We start from the raw sequence: 19,930 nt of genomic DNA, 5'->3' as shown, positions 1-19,930 counted from the left end.
GTGTATGTGTGTGTGAATTTGCACATGGTTGTGTAACACAAATTCTGGCTGGAGAGTTCAGCCAAGTTTATTACTGGAACAATTGTCTAGCCAATCTAAACTATTCTCAAGTTTCAGGTTTAGTGGCATAATTTTTCTGAAAAGATAAAATGAAGAGCAATAGTGGATGACTTTCCATTTCTAGCTTTAGCCTCCACAAGCACACACACACACACACACACACACTCACATTCCCAAGCATTCACTTGATGCTTATATGCACATGTATAAAGGCACATGTTCTCTGTCTCTCTCATTTTCTTTTTATCTTTCTGTCTGTCTCTGTATATCTATGTGTATCTCTGTATGTTTCTCTGTCTCTCTCTTTCACACACACATATAGAAAAATACAAGAAGAAATCTACACACAAATGTTTGATATTTTGTCAAGGAAAACATGAAACTTAGCACTTTTTTGTCAATGGAAGAGTTAATGTTTAAACTTGGCTCCATATAACAATCTAATTGCCTTTTTAAAAATATTTAGTTTTGGTATAGTACAATTGTGAATAAAAAAAATCAGTGCAATCAATGATAAAAATAAATTGAGGATTATAATGGGACTAACATGCTAGAAAGAGTGTGAGGAAGGTTGTCACATTACATGTGCAGTCCAGAAGCAGAAATGCAAAAATTTTAGTGCTCTAATTATTTTTTTGTTCATTCTGGAACCACAGCTGATAAAGTGTTGCCAGCCACATTTCGGATGGTGGGTCTTTCTTTCTTAGTTAAAATATACTGGCAACACCTTCAGACATATCACTCTATTTCCATGGTGATTTTAATTCCAGCAAGTTGGGAATGGATAGTCCTCATTACAGCAATATGGAGGAGAAAGAAGTTGCAGGATATTATACATGTAGATGTTCTATTCAAAATACATAAATCTGAGCAGAGCCATGATTTACATTTAGCACAAAGTCTAAGAGAGAGAGGAAGGGTCGAAGGATGTAAAGGGAGTTGGAACAGTAATCAAACTCTAAATTAGGTTAATATCTAGATGAGAAGCACAGAAGCACTTAGTTATTGTTAAAAACATGCAGAAGTGTCATTTGTATGTATATATTTATATGAAATATATTCTATCTTCCATACTATAGCAATGGTATAATAGGAATATTTGTCCATCAAATAATATGTTAAGCAAGTGAGTATAATGTCTTATTCTCCCAGTCTAAATAAGTAAAAGAATGATGAAGTTGCTCATATATACCTATTTACGTGGGCATGACGTCAGTCAGAATGATACATATTTGAAAGTCATTATCACCTATAAATGTAGAAGAAATACCAGTCACTTTTTGATATGGCAGTCAGAATACAACTATTGGCTTCTATTTTTTCTGAGACAGAATCTCTTGTCCACCAGTGACTGAAGTAAGCTTGATAGCCCATGATTTTCCAGAGATTTTGTATTTCAACTTCTCATCCTGCCATAGATGCTGCGGGATATGGACACACTTCTTTGTCCATATGCTTTAAATCATTCTGGGAATCTATACTCAACTCTTCATGTTTATACCTATAAGCACTTTACTCACTAAGCCAATAATATTTTTGTTAATTCAAAAGACATGTCAGTAGAGATTTTATGTGGATGTACTTTTGTGATGGTGTAGTCTCTATTTCCTGTGCACTAACCAAGGACAATACACATAGTAAATATCGGACCCCTACTCTGATCTAACCAATGGACAGAACATTCTCCTCAGTTATGTGAGAGTGGTAACTGACTCTGACATTAACTCTGGTGCTCCATATTTGACTACCTCCCCTTGGTGGGAAGTCCTGATGGCACTTAAAGAAAGAATAAGCAGGCTACCAAGATGAGACTCGATAGCCTATGACCATATAGTGGGGGAGGAAGGCATCCTAGGTCTTAGACCTAGGGGAGGGGAATAGGGTGAAAGTGGGAGGGGTGGAGGAATGAGAGGATACAAGTGATGGGATAACAATTGAGCTGTAATCTGAATAAATTAATAAAATTAAAATTTAAATAAAAAAGACATATCAGAATGCTGTATTTCCCTTTATTCAAGGCACACTTGAGATACACTCTGAGAAAACTTTCTTAATCTGTACTTAGTCTTCTCCTGCATGAGGTTATCCCAAAGTATTTCTGAGTGTATCTAGATTATAACCAGAATCAGGTGCTGAGATTTGGAGAAGAGTTAAAAATAAAACAGGAGCTGGATTCAAGATAATCCGTTGCACTGTGCATTAGAAAGTAGAGCAAAATGATTTCTCAAGGTTAGCAAACACAGGTAGAAGGAGTGAAGATTCTGCATGTCATGGGAGTGCTTTGAAGACAGAGTACTGGGAAATCAAGACATTGAAATTTGACCACACTGAACCACTGTTTTCCAGGAAGATAGCCTTTCACATCTTTTTCTGATGATGTGAATAGACTCTGTAAAAACAATAAGAAAAAAATATTGGTGAAGAAAAGACCCACACATCAACAATTATGTAATAAAATATCAAAGCTTGTTTTTTCCAAATGCCATGTATCAAAATGATATTGAAATTAAAATTTGGTGACCAAATTCCTTATAAATATTTAAATATAAAACTTAGAAAATGGTAGAGACTGAAGTAACTGACATTGATCATGAGAGTTAAATATAAAACTAATTAAGACAAAGGGCAATGCATACATCAACAAATAATCAAATTAGGATGTACAAATTGCATTTGAATGTCCTGCACTAATTATTTTTTAAAAGCTTTAAGTAGAAAGCAGTTCTGAATAATGAGAAACACACATAACTGAAAAGTACAGTCAGTAAAGTGTATACCCATGCTAGCATGAAGACCTAAGTACCACATAAGAAACTAGGCTTGGTGATGTTTGGAGATAGAAACAGTCTTGCAGAATCTGTAAGCTCCAGGTACAGTGAAAGATCCTGTCTCAAAAAATAAATAAATGAATAAAAAACAAAAACAGAAAACCCTCAATGTTTGGTATAGGAGTGGCATAAGATTGATCTCTAGCCAATTCACACAAATACAAATACGAAAATGTGAATGCACACCCATGCGGATTCACACACCAACGTGCACATAGACCTACTAACACCTCCAGTCTTCCTATCTGGTGTAGAGTAAATTGCTATCCTGTGATGAAAAGAAGAAATAGGTATATGCCAGACCAGTGACAACATAAAGAATAGATGTATGTTACTAGCTCCTTAGTTTTCCTTTCTGGGTATTTTCATGATAAATTCATAGGTTATATATTTTGTGTCTCAAGATGGCTTCTTTAGTAACACATGTTGAAAACAGATGGGAATGTACAAAATGGTTATTTTGAATCAACTCCTTGGAAAGGCTAGATGAGAAGATGATGTTATCTAAGATGCCAAGCTAGGGGTCAATGGAGATGGCTAACGCAAATACTGCTCATTTAGAGTTATTTTGCATTAGTTTTCAATATAATTGTTTTGATATTGTGCCTTAACCAGTCAGTAACTAGGTGATGACAGCCTTTTGAATCATAAGGCAGTTGCCAAGGTACACTGAGCAGCTGAGGGAAACCCCAAGGCTTGAAAGTGCTGGGATTTAAACTAGGTGCATGTGGCAGTTTTCCAAGAATGAAAAGTAAGACCTGACTCTAACCTGCTTATTTCAACTCACAAGTTGTTTTAATTATATTGGAATTAATGATAACAAGAAGTAAATTTGTTAGTACAAATGTTACTCCCTGCCACAGTATTTAAATAAGTGCTGATTAGTGTAACTACCCATCTGTGCTTCATGTCATTGTAGGAGGACTCAAGAGAGATTCTACTTCCAAGGCTCTGCTACATCTCCCATGAAGAGCCAGCTCAGAAGCTGGCATATATCTGATACTCCAAACATTCTACCTAAGTTAATTGGCATATGCATGGCACATACATTTTCTAGACACTTATAAATAATTATTTGAGAATCATAAAATAAATACTATATACAACTGAAATCCTATCATATCCCACATAGAAATCTTGCAAAGATCCATTGAGAACTAACTCACTCTCTGAATAAGATATTAGTCAGTCTCCCAAAATTGCTTCATTTGATATTTTTGGTGGTAGAAGGAAAGCAACTCATTCATATAAATTTAAGAGATGAGAAATTATCCCCTTCAAAGGTAGAAAAGAACATTTCTAGAAAAGAAAATTTGGGCAAAATACACCAATTTTCCTATCTTAGCTGTCTAAGTTATTGTGGCTACCAAAACACAGACTTACTTCATAGTGATGTTTTGAGTACTAAACTAGCCAATACCTTCAAAAAACTTTCCTAGCAGATACTGGCATACCATTCTCTGTCTACTGTGATATACAAAAAGGGACATTTACTTAAGACCCAAATGATAACCACTGAAATTGAGTACATGAGAGAAAAAAATAATTTTCCTCTTAGCAAGGAGTAAGAGATTTCTGGAATAATATAAATGGCCAGAAACAGTGTTTTATACTTTTTCCATGGTATTTTCAATAGATAGGCATGGATTCTCATGCACAGAAAGGAACTGTCAGAGAGTATTCGCATAATGTTTCCCCAGTTCCTCTCATAGCCTCATCCACTACATAATTATCCTATATTAAGGCTGAGACATTAGCCTCAATGAAACACACTTATCTCTTCAGAGTTTTGCAGTTCCATGTAGTAGTCAGATTCTAACCATATATGCATTACCAAAGAAGTAGATAGACATGTTGGTCTAAGTAAACATCAGTCTAGAACAAAAGATCTGTTTTCAACCACTGTGAGAAAATCATCTAAACTTTGTATTTTTGCAATATGCCAAAAATAAAAAGCATGGTAACAAGCTACACATCCATCAATTTTAAATTTTAATGCCTTATTTTTGGGGTTCTTATAAAAATAGGCTCACAAGGCTCCACCAGTTCTCATTCCCTCCATTATTCTACCCACAGTTTTGTCTGCTGATGAGTCATGCTGACAACCACGGTTCAAGAGAACCAGAGGAAACAAAACAATGATAACAACAACACGACTGTAAACCATCAATGCACTGTCTGCTAATTTCTATAATAAACTATCCATCTTCAGGGCCTCAGATCTTCGCAAAGACTTCTATTGTCACATTATGTTGCTTATTTCACACTGTACAAGTGAATAAAGCAACAGAGTCAGTAATAGGCATAGGTATTTTTTATGCTCTTAGTTCTCCATTTGCATTAGAGACAAGATGAAATACAGACTTCAAATCTGATTTTTAAATCTCTCCTTTTGGAAACATTTTTTTCTAAGCAGTACATTGAAGAAGAATAAACTTAAAAATGACCATATTCATAATATCCTCTTGGTATAGCCTAAATTATGAGAAGACAGAGGTGCAAGTTTCTTTTTTCCCTTTTCTCTTCCCATCACTTCTCTTTCCTTCTTTTCCTTTGTATTCTCCTCTCTTATCTGCTCCTTTCCTTTTCCTTCTTTTATTCCCTTTCTTTTCTTCCACTCTATTCTTTTTCCCTCCATTCCCTTCCATTCCCTTCCCTTCTTCCCTGACATATGGCATTGGCCTGTCTTGGACTCACTCTATAACCTAGGATTACCATAGTGTCAGTTTAGATAAGGATGCCCTTAAGTTTATGATGATTGGTCTTCTTCCTGCAAACACTTGAGTCATGAGATGACAAGTATAAGCCTGATTACTAGCTATTTTAATACTTCCTGTTTGGCATTTATAACCTCCATATATTAGTGACTTCAAAGAACTGTCCCTTTATCTATGACTGAATCTGTGTCGTTTCAGAAGTTGAAGAAGGAATTACAGTTCCACATGCATAGGTAGCATAGTAGCACATTTATTTCCTCAAGTAAAGGAAAAAAAGCAAAAAAATCTCAGCAGATAACCGAAATGAATGTTTTGAGATTCATAAAATTTAGTGAATTATAGAGATTATGTTTATTTTGTTAGCAGCATACTAGTCTTTTTTTCCTATGATGGATACAATGAGACATCCAGTGGATGTTGGAAGCTACTGGTAATATATCATTCTTCATATCATATATCATGCTTCCAATTTTAAGTTGTATACCAAAATTTAGTTTATAGACTTTATGTTACTAATAATAGAAAAGTTATGGCAATATATTATTAAAAAACCCATCTGGATGTACTATTTCTCTTTTTTGCTTTCAGTTTGTCTCACACTATATTTTTAAAGTCTGGTTAAGCCCACATGATAGAAACCGTTGCAAGTGAAAAGATGCAATTAAAGTTTAACATAACCACTTACTTCATTCAGAAGACACTGAAGTAGCCATTCTGGAAATAGGATATCCAGTGCATATGAATTACTTGAAGGAAAAAAATCTATGGTAATGGTTGGTCTACTTAAACATTAATTTTTCTAAAATGACAATCAGGTTAAGGAGAAAAAAGAAAATGATTTAACTGTTAAACATATAATAAAGGCCAAAATATTTATCCAATGTTGTTAAGGACAAATATATCCAATTATAAAATGTTAATCTGAAATAAAAATGAGTATAATTCCCCATATTATAATTGGCATGCTATAGTCATGATAGAGGTGGACTGATATCAAAAAACTTGTTATAGTATTTGTGGCTCCTTCCCTTCTGTCAAATTAATATGGGCATGCTCTCAAGAAGATTTCTTATTCTATTCTCATTTTTACACTCCTCTACATTTCTGGTTAAGATCAAACCAGACAATAACATAAAATCCATTGAAGATTCTGCCAGAGTAGCAAGTGCCCCAAACTTACAACTGATAGCCAAAGTGGGAAGGGGAACTTTTATCCAAATCTTTTCAGTAGAAGTACAAGCCAATGAATACAACAATGATCAGTCCCTCCTATCCAATGGCTCATTCACTGTGACTTTTGCATTGATCTCTTTCCTCTCAGGTTGCTAATCAACCTCTGTTTCCCTGTTACTATTGCTTCCTAAAAACTGGATCTTCTGTCTTAGATACTATTTATATAGTTATAAATATAACAGGTTCCATTAAATAAAGTAGTTATAGGATCTTCAGTTCTGTAAAACTTTAATTATAGTTTTAATATTTGTATGTGGATGCAACTTCACAAATCCTTTTTAGAAAGCAGCAAGACAAGGATTTTCATTTTAGTTGCCATGTTTATATTGTGACTTAGAAATTTTCTTCTTCAAATAATGATTATATTCTTACTATTGGAGGGTTGCATCTAATTCCTACCTGTACCCTACATGTCTGAAAGAAGCATAGATTACCAACAAAACTAAGAATAATAATTGTCTTTGGTCCATTAGTTCTCAAACCTGTTTGCCTCACCAGAACCAAGTAAAGATTAGGCAGGCTAATTATTAATAGTGTTTCCAATTTTAACAGCCAGCAGTTCTAATTTCAGAAACCAATATATTTTAAACTCTGATATCAAATATTCATATGATATAATGCAAGTAGAATATCTATGGTGGCCACACAGTAACTTAGATAATAATAGCATATACTATTTCTGAAGTAATATGAAGTGGCCAAATATACACATTCTAATAATTTTCAGGTAAAATATTGAAGAGGCACAAACCATTGTGAGAGGAATTTTCTCAAATTTTACTTTTAACTAAGACAGTCTGACTTTGGAGAGCTTGACAGTGTTTCTTAACACACTGTTTATAAAATACCACTAATATCTCTCACTGAGTTACCAACAAAACTTTTGAAAATAAATATCTCATGTGATCTGGGGATAGATGTCCTCTGTCTTCTTTCTCTTAGTACTTTTATAAATGGATGTGGCAGTGGCTCTGTCATATGTAAAGGGATTAATATGATTTATGTGACAGAAAGATTTCATCTTTTCTTAATCTCTAATACACATATATAATTCCCAAGCAACAGTAGATTGTTCCTTCTATGTAATTCAACAATTGTGGCCTCACAGATACAAAAGAGAGAAATTTCTTTACAAAATAAAGCAACACACACACATACAGACACACACACACACACAATTTTAATGTTAATGCTGTAAGTTTTAGAGACCTCCATAGAACTACAATCTACAATTCACAATACCACATATGAGTAAATCCAAAGTAGTTAACATCCAAAATTAACAGTGCTCGTCTATCATTGACTCTATCATAAAATAATTGTTATCATGCCACCATACTATCACACAATACTTATTGAAAAGAGGTAACATCTAAGAGAAGACCCTAAAATATAGACCTCGTACATAAATCAAGAACAATAATGATCACAAAATGAGGATATATAAACCGGTGTAGATACTGAGGACTATTATTCAACTTTACACTACTTTATTAGTTATCTCATTTGTTAACATGAAAAAATACCTGAGAAGAAGCAACTTAAGGTAAGAAAGTGTTTTTTTTTTTTGACACAAAGTTTGAGAAAATGCAGTCGATCTTGGCAGAGGAGGCATGGCAAGGTAAGTAGGAAATGGCTAGTCTCACTCAGTCAATTAAAAAGGAAGAGAGATTCGTGGTTCCAAGATGACATCGACCGGTATGCACCATATCTGATCTACTACAAGGAAACTAGGCACTTGAATGGAGCTACGGACTGCTGATCTTGAGAACTGTAGGTGAGTGGGGTCCCAAACTCTGCAGTCCACCAGTGGGCCTAATCCTGGGACAAGCAACAGCCCGGACATGCTAAACACATTCCCCAGACTCTGGAATGGAATCCATATGCGAGCTGCAACTGGCATATAAAGCACAAACTCGCTGTGTGGGGAGGTGGTTTTCTAGAGCCCCTGGCCTGAGGAGTCTTAGGGAATAGGGTGAAACTGCCCTTGGATCCCTCCACCGACCCCACACCAAACTGCAAAGGTTGCCCACCCAGGTCCAGTGGAAGCCCAGGCAGTGGGGCCCACCAAAAACAGATAGAGAGGGCATGGAGCTCGCGGGCCATCCTGGGCCCAATCTAAAGCCAGGCACAATGGTCTGAGCCTACAAACATGGGCAGTTAGAAAACAGCTCGGACTGCTCCACAGGCCCAGCAGGATCTCCCACACTATTGGGAGACATGGGATGTGCCTGCAGTGCCTAATTGTTGACCTAGAGGGATCTCTGAGCATCCTGGCTTACAAGGGTATGGAAAGTGCTGGCATTTTGGATCTAGCCAGTGGCCTGAATCCTTATTGCCTTTGGCTCACCGTGCACTGATCCTGCACCCTGCAACAGACAGAACCTAGCTGGTTCAGCTCCCACAGGCCTAGCAAGATCTCCCATGTTCCTGGGATAGGCTGGTCACTTCTACAGGTTATGGAGGCAGAGCTGAAAGACAGCTACAGCCCAAAAGATCTGATCTAGCTGGGGTATTGGCTACAAAGTGACAGGAAGGACAGGCAGCTGGGACCATCCTACCCAACCAGAATGATTGTGTGCTGTCCTTGTTTTAGGTCCCAAAACTGCTGATCTGAATTACAGCAGTAAGGTAAAAGGATCCAAACAAAAACTTACTTGGATGACTCAGTCTCAAGCCTATGGTATACAGAAAAATCTGCAAGAATGGAAACCGGGTTACCTGCCTGTTCCAGGGAAATACTCTCTAATCTCCACAGGCAAGGGCACCCAAACTATAATCAATCATCAACTATCCACTCTCAACCAGTGAAAGTCAATAGAAGCTACCTCCTAACATCAGAGACACCAAAATGACAAGAGGACAGGAAAGGAACACTAACAAAAATCAAAACAATATGGCATCTCCAGATCCCAGCAATCCCAATGAAAACAACCCGGAGAACCCAAAAACAATTAGCATACAAGACACTGACCTCAAGCCCTTAGTAAGGAAGATGATAATGGAAGAATTCAATAAAATCTGTAAACAAATGCAGGAGGAGGCAAACAAGAGGGCTGAAGATATAAAAGAGTAATATAAAAAGGCACTTGAAGAATTCAGAAAAATACAAATAACCACAAGAAGGAAATCATTAAAACAGTTCAAGACCTGAAGATAAAAATGGAAGCTATGATAAAGGAATACAAAGAAGAAAACTGTGATTAAGAGGCATTAGAAAAGAAAGCAAGCACCTCAGAGGTGACCTTATCTAACAGAATGTAAGAAATTGAGGAACGAATATTGGTACTTGAAGATACAATCATAGAACTCAAAACAATCATGAAAGAAAATGCTAAATCTGAGAAGTCCCTTACACAGAATATCCAAGAAATCAAGGACACCATAAAAAGATTAAACTTGAGAATAATAGGCATTGAGGAAAGAGAGGACAACTGACTCCAGAAAATATCTTTAACAGAATCATAGAAGAAAATCTCCCCAATTTGAAGAAGGATATGCATATGACTATACAAGAGGCCTACAGAACACCAAATAGAATAGAACAGAAAGGAAAAAGTATTAAAAACAGGAAGAGAATAAGGCCGAGTAACATACGATGGCAAACCTATCAGAATTACTCCCAAATTCTCAGCAGAAACCATGAAAACCAGAGGGGCCTGCACAGAGGTCTTGCAAACCCTAAGAGAACACAGATGCTAGGCAAGATTACTATATCTGACGAAACTATCAATAACGATTGGCAGAGTAAACAAGATATTCCAAGAAAAAAACAAATTCAAACAGTATCTAGCCACAAATCTGGCTTTACAGAAGTTACTAGAAGGAAAACTCCACCCCGAAGGGTCAAATTACAACCAAAATTACAAAGGAAATTGATACCTACACCATCGCAAAATCACAACCTCACAAAATCTGAAGGGACCTAGCAGTCACTGGTCATTAATATCCCTCAATATTAATGGTCTGAATTATCCAATAAAAACACACAAATTAACTGAGTGAATGCATAAACATGACCCAACATTCTTCTGCATTCAAGAAACACATCTCAATCACAAGGACAGACATTTCCTCAGAGGAAAAGGTTGGGGGAAATTATTTCAAGGAAATGGTCACAAGTACCTAGCAGGGGTAGCCATTCTAATATCTAATAAAATAGACTTTCAATTAATCTAAAGGAATGAGGAACAACACTTCATACTCATCAAATGTGAAGTCAACCAAGAAGACATCACGATTTTGAACATCTATGCTCCTACTACAAGGGTGTCCACATTTGTAAAAGAACTATTAACAAAGCGTAAACCACTCATCGATCCTCACACATTAATAGTGGGCGACTTCAACACCCCACTTTCACTGGAGGCTAGGTCTTTGAATCAAAAACTAAGCCAGGAAATAGCTTTATTAATCAATGTCATGCATCAAATGGATCTAACAGATATCTATAGAACTTTTCACCCAAATGCAAAGGATTATACCTTCTTTTCAGCACCCCATGGAACATTCTCTAAAATTGATCACATAGTAGGTCAGGAAGCAAGCCTCAACAGATACAAGAAGATTAAAATAATACCTTGTATCTTATCAGATCACCAGGGTCTAAGGCTGGACTTCTACAACAACCAAAATAACAAAAAGCCTACTCACATGTGGAAACTAAACAACTTTCTACTTAATGGCACATGGGTCATAGAAGAAATAAAGGAAGAAATAAAAGACTTCCTGAAATTCAATGAAAAGGATGAAACAACATACCCAAAATAGTGAGACACACTGAAAGCAGTGCTAAGAGGAAAATTCATAGCACTAAGTGCCTTTAAAAAGAAAATGGAAACATCCCACATAAATAACTTAAAAACACATCTGGAAGCCCTAGAAAAAAAGAAGCAGAAACACACAAAACGAGTAGAAGTCTGGAAATAATCAAACTCAGGGCTGAAATCAATAAATTAGAAACAAAGAGAACAGTTCAAAGACTCAACAAAACCAAGATCTGGTTCTTTGGGAAAATTAACAAGATAGATAAATCATTAGCCAAACTAACTAGAAGACAGAGAAACACTATCCAAATCAACAAAATCAGAAATGAAAAGGGAGACATAACAACAGACACTGAAGAAATAAAAGAATCATTAGATCCCACTTTAAAGGCATTTATGTCACAAAATTTGAATATCTAAGGGAAATGGATAGTTTTCTTGACCAATTCCATTTGCCAAAATTGAATTAAGATCAGATAAACAAATAAAATAGCCCTATTTTGCCTATAGAAATCGAAGCAATAATTGATAGTCTCCCAACCAAAAAAAAAAAGCCCAGGACCAGATGGCTTCAGTGCAGATTTCTACCAGTCCTTCAAGGAGGAGCTAATACTGATAACTCTTCAAGCTATTCCAAAAGATAGAAATGGATGGAACATTACCAAATTCTTTCTATGAGGCCATAGTCATGTTGATACCTAAACCCCACAAACACCCAACCAAAAGAAAGAATTTCAGACCAATTTCTCTTATGAACATTGATGCAAAACTACTTGCAGAATGGATACAACAACATTTCAAAGACATCATTCCCATCACCAGGTAGGCTTCATTCCAGGCATGCAGGGATGGTTTAACATAGGGAAATCCATCAATGTATTTCACCATATAAACAAAATGAAAGAGAAAAACAACATGATCATCTCCTTAGTTGCAGAAAGAGCATTTGACCAAATCCAACACCCATTTATGTTTAAAGTTCTGGAGAGATTGGAAATACATACCATACATAATAAACATAATAAAGGCTATATACATCAAGCCAATAGCCAACATTAAATTCAATGGAGAGATACTCAAGGAAATCTCATGAAAATCGGAGACCAGACAAGGCTGCCTACTTTCTCCATATCTCTTCAATATAGTTCTTGAATTTCTAGCCAGAACAATAAGACACCAAAAAGAGATCAAGGGGATTTAAATGGGAAAGGAAGAAGTCAAATAATCCCTATTTGCAGATGATATGACAGTGTATATAATTGACCCCCAAAATTCCACCAGAGAACTCCAACAGCTGATAAACACCTTCAACAAACTGGCTGGATACAAAATTAACTCTAAAGAGTCAGTAGCTTTCTTATATACAAATGACAAATGTGTAGAGGAAGAAATTAGGAAAACTATTCCCTTCATGATATCCACAAGCAATATAAAATATCTAGGAGTAACTCTATCCAAACAAGTGAAGGACTTGCTTGAAAAAAAAAACTTTAAATCTCAGAAGAAAGAGATTGAAGATGACCTCAAAAGATGGAGGGATCTACCTTGTTCATGGATCAGGAAAATTAACATAGTAAAAATGGCCATCTTACCAAAAGCAATTTACAGATTCAATGCAATCACTATCAAAATACCTATAAAATATTTTGAAGGTATTAAAAGATCAACTTCATATGAAGAAACAAAAAGCTGAGAATGGCAAAAACAATTCTATACAATAAAAGATCCTCCAGAGGAATCTCCATACCCAATCTCAAGCTGTACTATAGAGCAACAGTAATTAACACAGCATGGTACTAGCACAGCAATAGGCTGGTGGATCAATGTAATCGAATTGAAGACACGGAGATGAATCCACACACATTTGTTCACTTGATTTTTGACAAAGAAGCCAAATATATTCAATAGAAAAATGACAACATCTTCAACAAATGGTGTTGGTCCAACTGGATGTCTACATGTAAAAAAATGCTACTAGACCCCTATTTGTCAACATGCACAAACTCAAGTCCAAGTGAATTAAAGACCTCAACATAAAACCAGAGCCATTAAATTGGTTAGAGGAAAAAGTGGAGAAGAGCCTGGAAGACATTGACATAGGAGACAACTTCCTGAACAGAACTCCTACAGCCCAGACCTTAATGTCAACAATTAATAAATGGGACCTCATGAGGCTGAGAAGCTTCTGTAAGGGAAGAGACACTGTCAACAGAACAAAGTGACAGCCTACAGACTGGGAAAAGATCTTCACCATCCCTTCATCTGACAAAGGTCTAATATCCAAAATATATAAAGAACTCAAGAAATTAAACACCACAAAACCAAATAACCCAATTGAGAAATGGGGCTCAGAACTAAACAGACAATTCTCAACAGAGGAATATCAAATGGCAGAGGAACACTTACAAAAATACTCGACCTCATAAGTCATCAGAGAAATGCAAATCAAAATGACACCGAGATTCCATTTTATACCCATAAGAATGGCTAAGATCAAAAACTCAGGTGACACCACATGTTGGCAAGGATGTGGAAAAAGAGGAACACTCCTTCATTGCTGGTGGAAATGCAAACTGGTACAGCCACTTTGGAAATCTATCTGATGCTTTGTCAGCAAAATTTGAATAGGGCTTCCTCAAGACCCAGCTATTCCACTCCTTGGACTATACCCAGAAAATGCTCTACTACACAACAGGAACATATGCTCAACCATGTTCATAGCTGCCTTATTCATAATAGCCAGAACATGGGAACAGCCTAAGTGTCCCTCAATAGAAGAATGGATAAAAAAACTGTGGTACAATTACACTATGGAACACTATTCAGCAGTTATAAACAAGGAATTACTGAAATTTGTGGACAAATTGAACTAGAAATTATCATAATGAGTGAGTTCATCCAGAAGTAAAAAGAAACAAATGGTATATATTCACTTATATTGAGCAATAGCCCAGGGGGCTATGTCCCATGAAAGACTTTACTTACCAGAAAAGTGGGTCAAGGGAGGACATCCTATTGTGACTTTAGGTGAGAGAAGTATGAGAGAATGGGGAAATAGAAGGCCCCAGATGGATCTGGAAACATACAAGAAGAACATTATGACAGGCAGATCTGGGTCCTGGGGTCCTGCTCAAACTATGGCACCAGCCATGGAAAATACAGGCAGTAAACTGTGAATCCTTACCCAGACCTAGGCTATGGACAGGACATTCTTTACTGTTGAGTGGAGAGTGAGGTCTAACTTTCATACAAAATCTGGTGCCCCATTTCTGACCACATCTCCTTGATTGGGATGCCTGGTAGCACTCAGAGTAATGATAAAAGGTCCCCAAGAAGAGACTCAATACCCTGTGAGCATATACAGGGGGAGAAGGTCCCTCTCAGTCACAGGCATAGGGGAGTGGAGTAGAGGGGATGTGAGAGGGAGGGAGGAATTGGAGGATACAGGGATGGGCTAACAATTAATACATAATATGAATAAATTATTTACAAAAAGAGAGAGTAAGAGGAACTTGAGCTACCATGTCACACCTAGAAGACATCTATCAGTGACTCCTTTCCTCAAATACAACTCCACCTTCTAAAGGTTCTACAACTTTCCCAATCAACACCACCAGCTGGGGACTATGTACTTAAACATATAAATGGTACTACCTCTAAATTGTGCTACAAGTTACACAAACTGAACTAACTGATTAAGTAGCGTCATATTTCGTTAGTAGTGGTACAAAATGATCAACTGTTGTTAGTGAAACATCATGAGAAAACAAACATGTCAGTTGTCTCTCAAGGCAGTAGGCAACTCTTCACATTGCGAGGCTCTAGCTGTGACCTCGGTACTCAGCATGCAATAATCAGTGCCCAGGATTTAAATGACCAAGCCAAGAACTTCTGGTGTGGTTTGGATAAGGGTCTCCTGCAGAGGGTCCCAGTTATATGTGTTGGACCTAGGGCAGTGCAATAAAAACTTTGGGAGATGGAGCACTGTGGAAGCCCTTAAGCCATTGAGACATGCATTTGAAGGAAATTATGAAACTTCTGTTCCTTTTCTCTGTTTTCTGGTTCTTGGTCAGCTTGACTTTTTCCTACCATGATGTGTTTTTCTGTCAGAAACCAGAGGTGGCACAACCTGATCTCGAAATGGAGTCCATAGAATGATGAATCAAAATTAACTTTCAATTTTATATCTTAAATATCTCCTATTTTATTGGAGTAAGGAATCTAACATGGTGAAAATTTGTTTTACCACACAATTTGTAGACTTGCTATATAATCAAAACACACACACACATACAAACAAACACACACAAAAATAAAACCATAATGGAGCTTTCTGGAAGATGATGAGGGTTAGTGAAAGGAGGCAGTATGAACAATAAAGTACACTAGAGTATATATAGTGCAATAAGATACACATATGAAAAATTGTAATGAAACCCATTACATGTAATGTTATATGTGTGTGCATGTGTGTGGGGTGTGTGTGTATGTGTGTGTGTATGATTTTATATTGCTCTTGGGCTGAAAAAATGATGAATTTCCAATTCTCTATGTACTCTCAATCTAGTATTGCTTTCCATCCTAAGAATCTTAGATTTTAGCATACATGGAGGCACAGTTACAGAAACAGATATTTGTGTTTTCATGCATTTCTTTTTATCTCAGACTGCACTATGTCAGCTTTGCTTTTCCTCATATAAATTTTGAATCACTTCTCTAGTTGTTGATATTCAAGTATTAGCTACATCTTACATTAAACATTAATCTTTCCTCTTTCATATCAAGAAATCTAAACATATCCCAAGAAGTAACCTTCAAAACTAGACACTGAGCTTCGCATTTATAGTCCATAAGCATCCACATGAAAATCATTATTGTCTACCACATGTAACTGACATGAATATAGTCTAACTTTATCATTAACATGACCACTGTCACTCCTACCTAACTGCTAGTGATCACTTATATAGCATACGGAGTTATTTTTCTGTTGCTGTAATTAAATACCATGACCAGGAATGAAAAGGTAACTCATCCCATTGAATACTAGTCTTACAACCAAAATATCACAACTGAAATTGATATAAGGTTGAAAGAGTGTTTTAGCTTACAGTTCGAGAGGGTTAGAGCTCATAATGGCATGAGACAGGGCATCAGGTAGTAGAAGCAGGAAGATGACTGACTACTCTTTAATCCACACGGGAGAACAGAAAGAGTACAGGAAATGAGGTAAGGCTAAGGACTCTCAAAGCCTAATCTCAGTGGCATACATGCTCTGTCTCCTAATGTATCTCCCAATGACCCCATAATCATACCAAAGAACACTACCAAATGTAGATGGAGACCCAACTGCTAGAATATATGGGCCAATGGGGGCATATTTGTCATTCAAATCTAGATATTGTCAATCATCATTTACATGATAACTATCATATATACTCTTGTACTGACCTACTCAAACATACATAAGTCATCATCATCATTCAAATGACAATCCTCATATCTACATGCTCAACAATTGTGAATATGTACATTGTGTCTTTGTATACCTGTATTGTGGTTACACCTCATCTTCTTTGGATGATGTTGCCTTTGATTTGTAAATGACAAAGAAGTAGAGAAAATTAAATTAAAAATTATGTGCACTGGTTGAACGGAAAATGTGAGATGTAGCTTATGTTTTTATTCTTCCTAATATACCAAACAATAACTCAAATTTATTAAAGTCATTTAATTATATTTAAATTTTTATTTATTTTTTTTGTGTGCATGTGGACTGACATTAGTTATCTTCCACTATTGCTACCCACCTTATTTATTGCAGTAAGTTCTTTTCATGAAACTGGTACTCATTGACTGCCTAGACTATCTGGACAGAGAGCCCTGATCTCCTCCTGTCTCAGCCATGCAGGGTCCAGTTTCATGACCATCTTTTTTGATGGTTTCTTGAAATCAATACTTTAGTCTTCATGTGGCAAAAACTGTACCCAATGGACCATTCACAACCTTGAGTCACTGAATTCTTTTAAAGCTAGTGAGATGTTTAGTGTTAGGCAATTTAGACACTTATGTCAAATGACCATAATTTATATCTCAGAAAAAGAAGCACATATTTTTACATGTCAAATTTATAAATTGTAACCAGAAGTTAAGCATTTAAGAGTCAAATGTCCTCTGTTGCAGAGTTTATGGTCTGGCTTCCTCTCACACCCCTGTGTCCTTTCAGTCATGAAGGACTCCTCTCCTCCAGGAACCATTCATATGCATCACCTAAGTTATTTATATGTAATCTCATTGTCTCATTTTGAGGTAGAGCGAGACGTTCCATCTACTTCAGACTTCAAAACTCACCTTGAATTCCTATTTTCACAGCTTTCTGAAATTATGACCTGAGCCAAACAAACACAATTTAAGATTACTTTGATCTGTGGGTTAATACTTACTTTGGGAAGGCACCTAAGTATGTACTTATCACCTAACAAGTGTTGTATTTAATTTAGTCCAATTTGTATATCCAAACAAAACAAGAACAGAAAGTAATTTAAGTTCAAAGGCCTATGAATTGTAGAAATGATATTCTAATCTCCTAATTCTAAATTTAAGTGTATTCCTTCCTTAAAGAACTGGAGCTCTCTATCAAAGAAGTTAAACTTCCTTCCAAGAACCCTTCTCAGGTAAAATCTCACTACTCCCCAAGGAAATTAAACCATGTAATTTAATATATATATGAAGAAATTGTTTGACAATGAACAAACTGAGCACCATTATGACCACACTCTGACATATATTACATGCGGTATTCTATGTAAACTCCATTCTCTAATGCCAGCTACACCCTCTTTTGTAAATGTTTAAAATAAAGAATTGATCATATAGTACTTCAACAATCACATGGCCACTGCCACATAAACAGGTTTTCTTTTTAAACTCTCAGTTCTTAAAGAAGGAACAAATCAAAGTTCATTTTTATGGAGTTCTTCATACAATAAGATATATTTCTAGCCAGTGAATAGTTTACTGTGGTCTTTGTTCTCAGTTAGAAGGGAAGCAAGTCTCTCTGAAAAGTAAAATCATACAAAATTTTGAGGTGGGGAATGGGAGATTAGAGAGATGTTTTAATGGGTAAGATCATTCCCTGTTCTTCCAGAAGAACTGAGTTTGCTTCTTAACAACCACACTGTGGCTCACACTCTCTGTAACTCCAGTAACTAGGTGATACAACATCCTCTTCTGGTATCTGTGGGCATCAGGCATCACACCTGTATACAAAACACTTGAAATGAATTTATATATGTGTGAATATATATATATTTCAGGGACCTGAGCTTTGTCCCAAAACCCACATAAAGGTGAAAGGAAAGAAATTATATGAAGATGCATCCAGATATCATTTTTAAATATTTTTGCATTAAAAATTTAAATGTGTGTGTGCATGTGTGTCTGTGTGAATCTCTGTGTGTACTTAATTATGCCATAATGTGCAGGTGGAAGTCAGAGAACAACTCTTTGGAATTAGGTCTCTCCTTTCATCTTAAGGGCTTCATGTCTTCGGGATAGAACTCAGGTCTTTGGGTTTAGTGAGAACTACTGTTACCTACTAAGCCATCTCTCTAGCCCTTATTTTTTAATATTATCTTTTTATGTAAAGAAAAAACATATGCAAATAAACAATCAACTTGAAGTAACCTAGAAGTACAGGACACACCATGGGGATGTGAGATCAAAATGTGTCTCTCACTTCACAGGCTGCCAGGAAGTCTCCTTTAGCCAATGAGCAGGGATCACAGTACAACCAACATTTGCAGTGACTTTTTCAGATACAGATATTTTATGTTAGCATAGCAGTTATTCAGGCTTATAGCCTGAGTATGCAAGATTTCGTGCTGGGCTCAATTCCCTAGCAGACATTTTTTAGAAATCTCCAATAAGACTGTGAACTTACTTTACAATACAAGTGAACTTGGACCTGTGCTCCTGTGATCTTAGCAATTCCAGTTCCATCAAGTGCCCCTGTGCTGTCAGAAACCACCTGTGAACTTTCTGGGCCCCTTGCACACCATTTGAAGATAATATCTTCAAAACCCATCAAAATCTAACATATCTCTGTTATAAATATAAGAAGTGAAACACTCTAGAAAGTCCAGACACATCCTGTTACAAGTACCTACATTCTTCCTGAGTGCTCTCTTTTTCTTAAACTGCATGCTGAAAATCTATTAAGGTATATTTAATAAAAGCTGCAACTTTACTTTATAATAGCTTACTTTATCATTCTTTCTTTGTGTCTAAGTTGAGATGCTGGTTTCATTGGGTCCACATTTGAAAA

This window comes from Acomys minous (assembly GCF_964271855.1).
Source record: "Acomys minous genome assembly, chromosome: 1".
In the NCBI taxonomy this organism is placed as follows: domain Eukaryota; kingdom Metazoa; phylum Chordata; class Mammalia; order Rodentia; family Muridae; genus Acomys; species Acomys minous.
Note: the sequence above shows the minus strand (reverse complement) of the source record.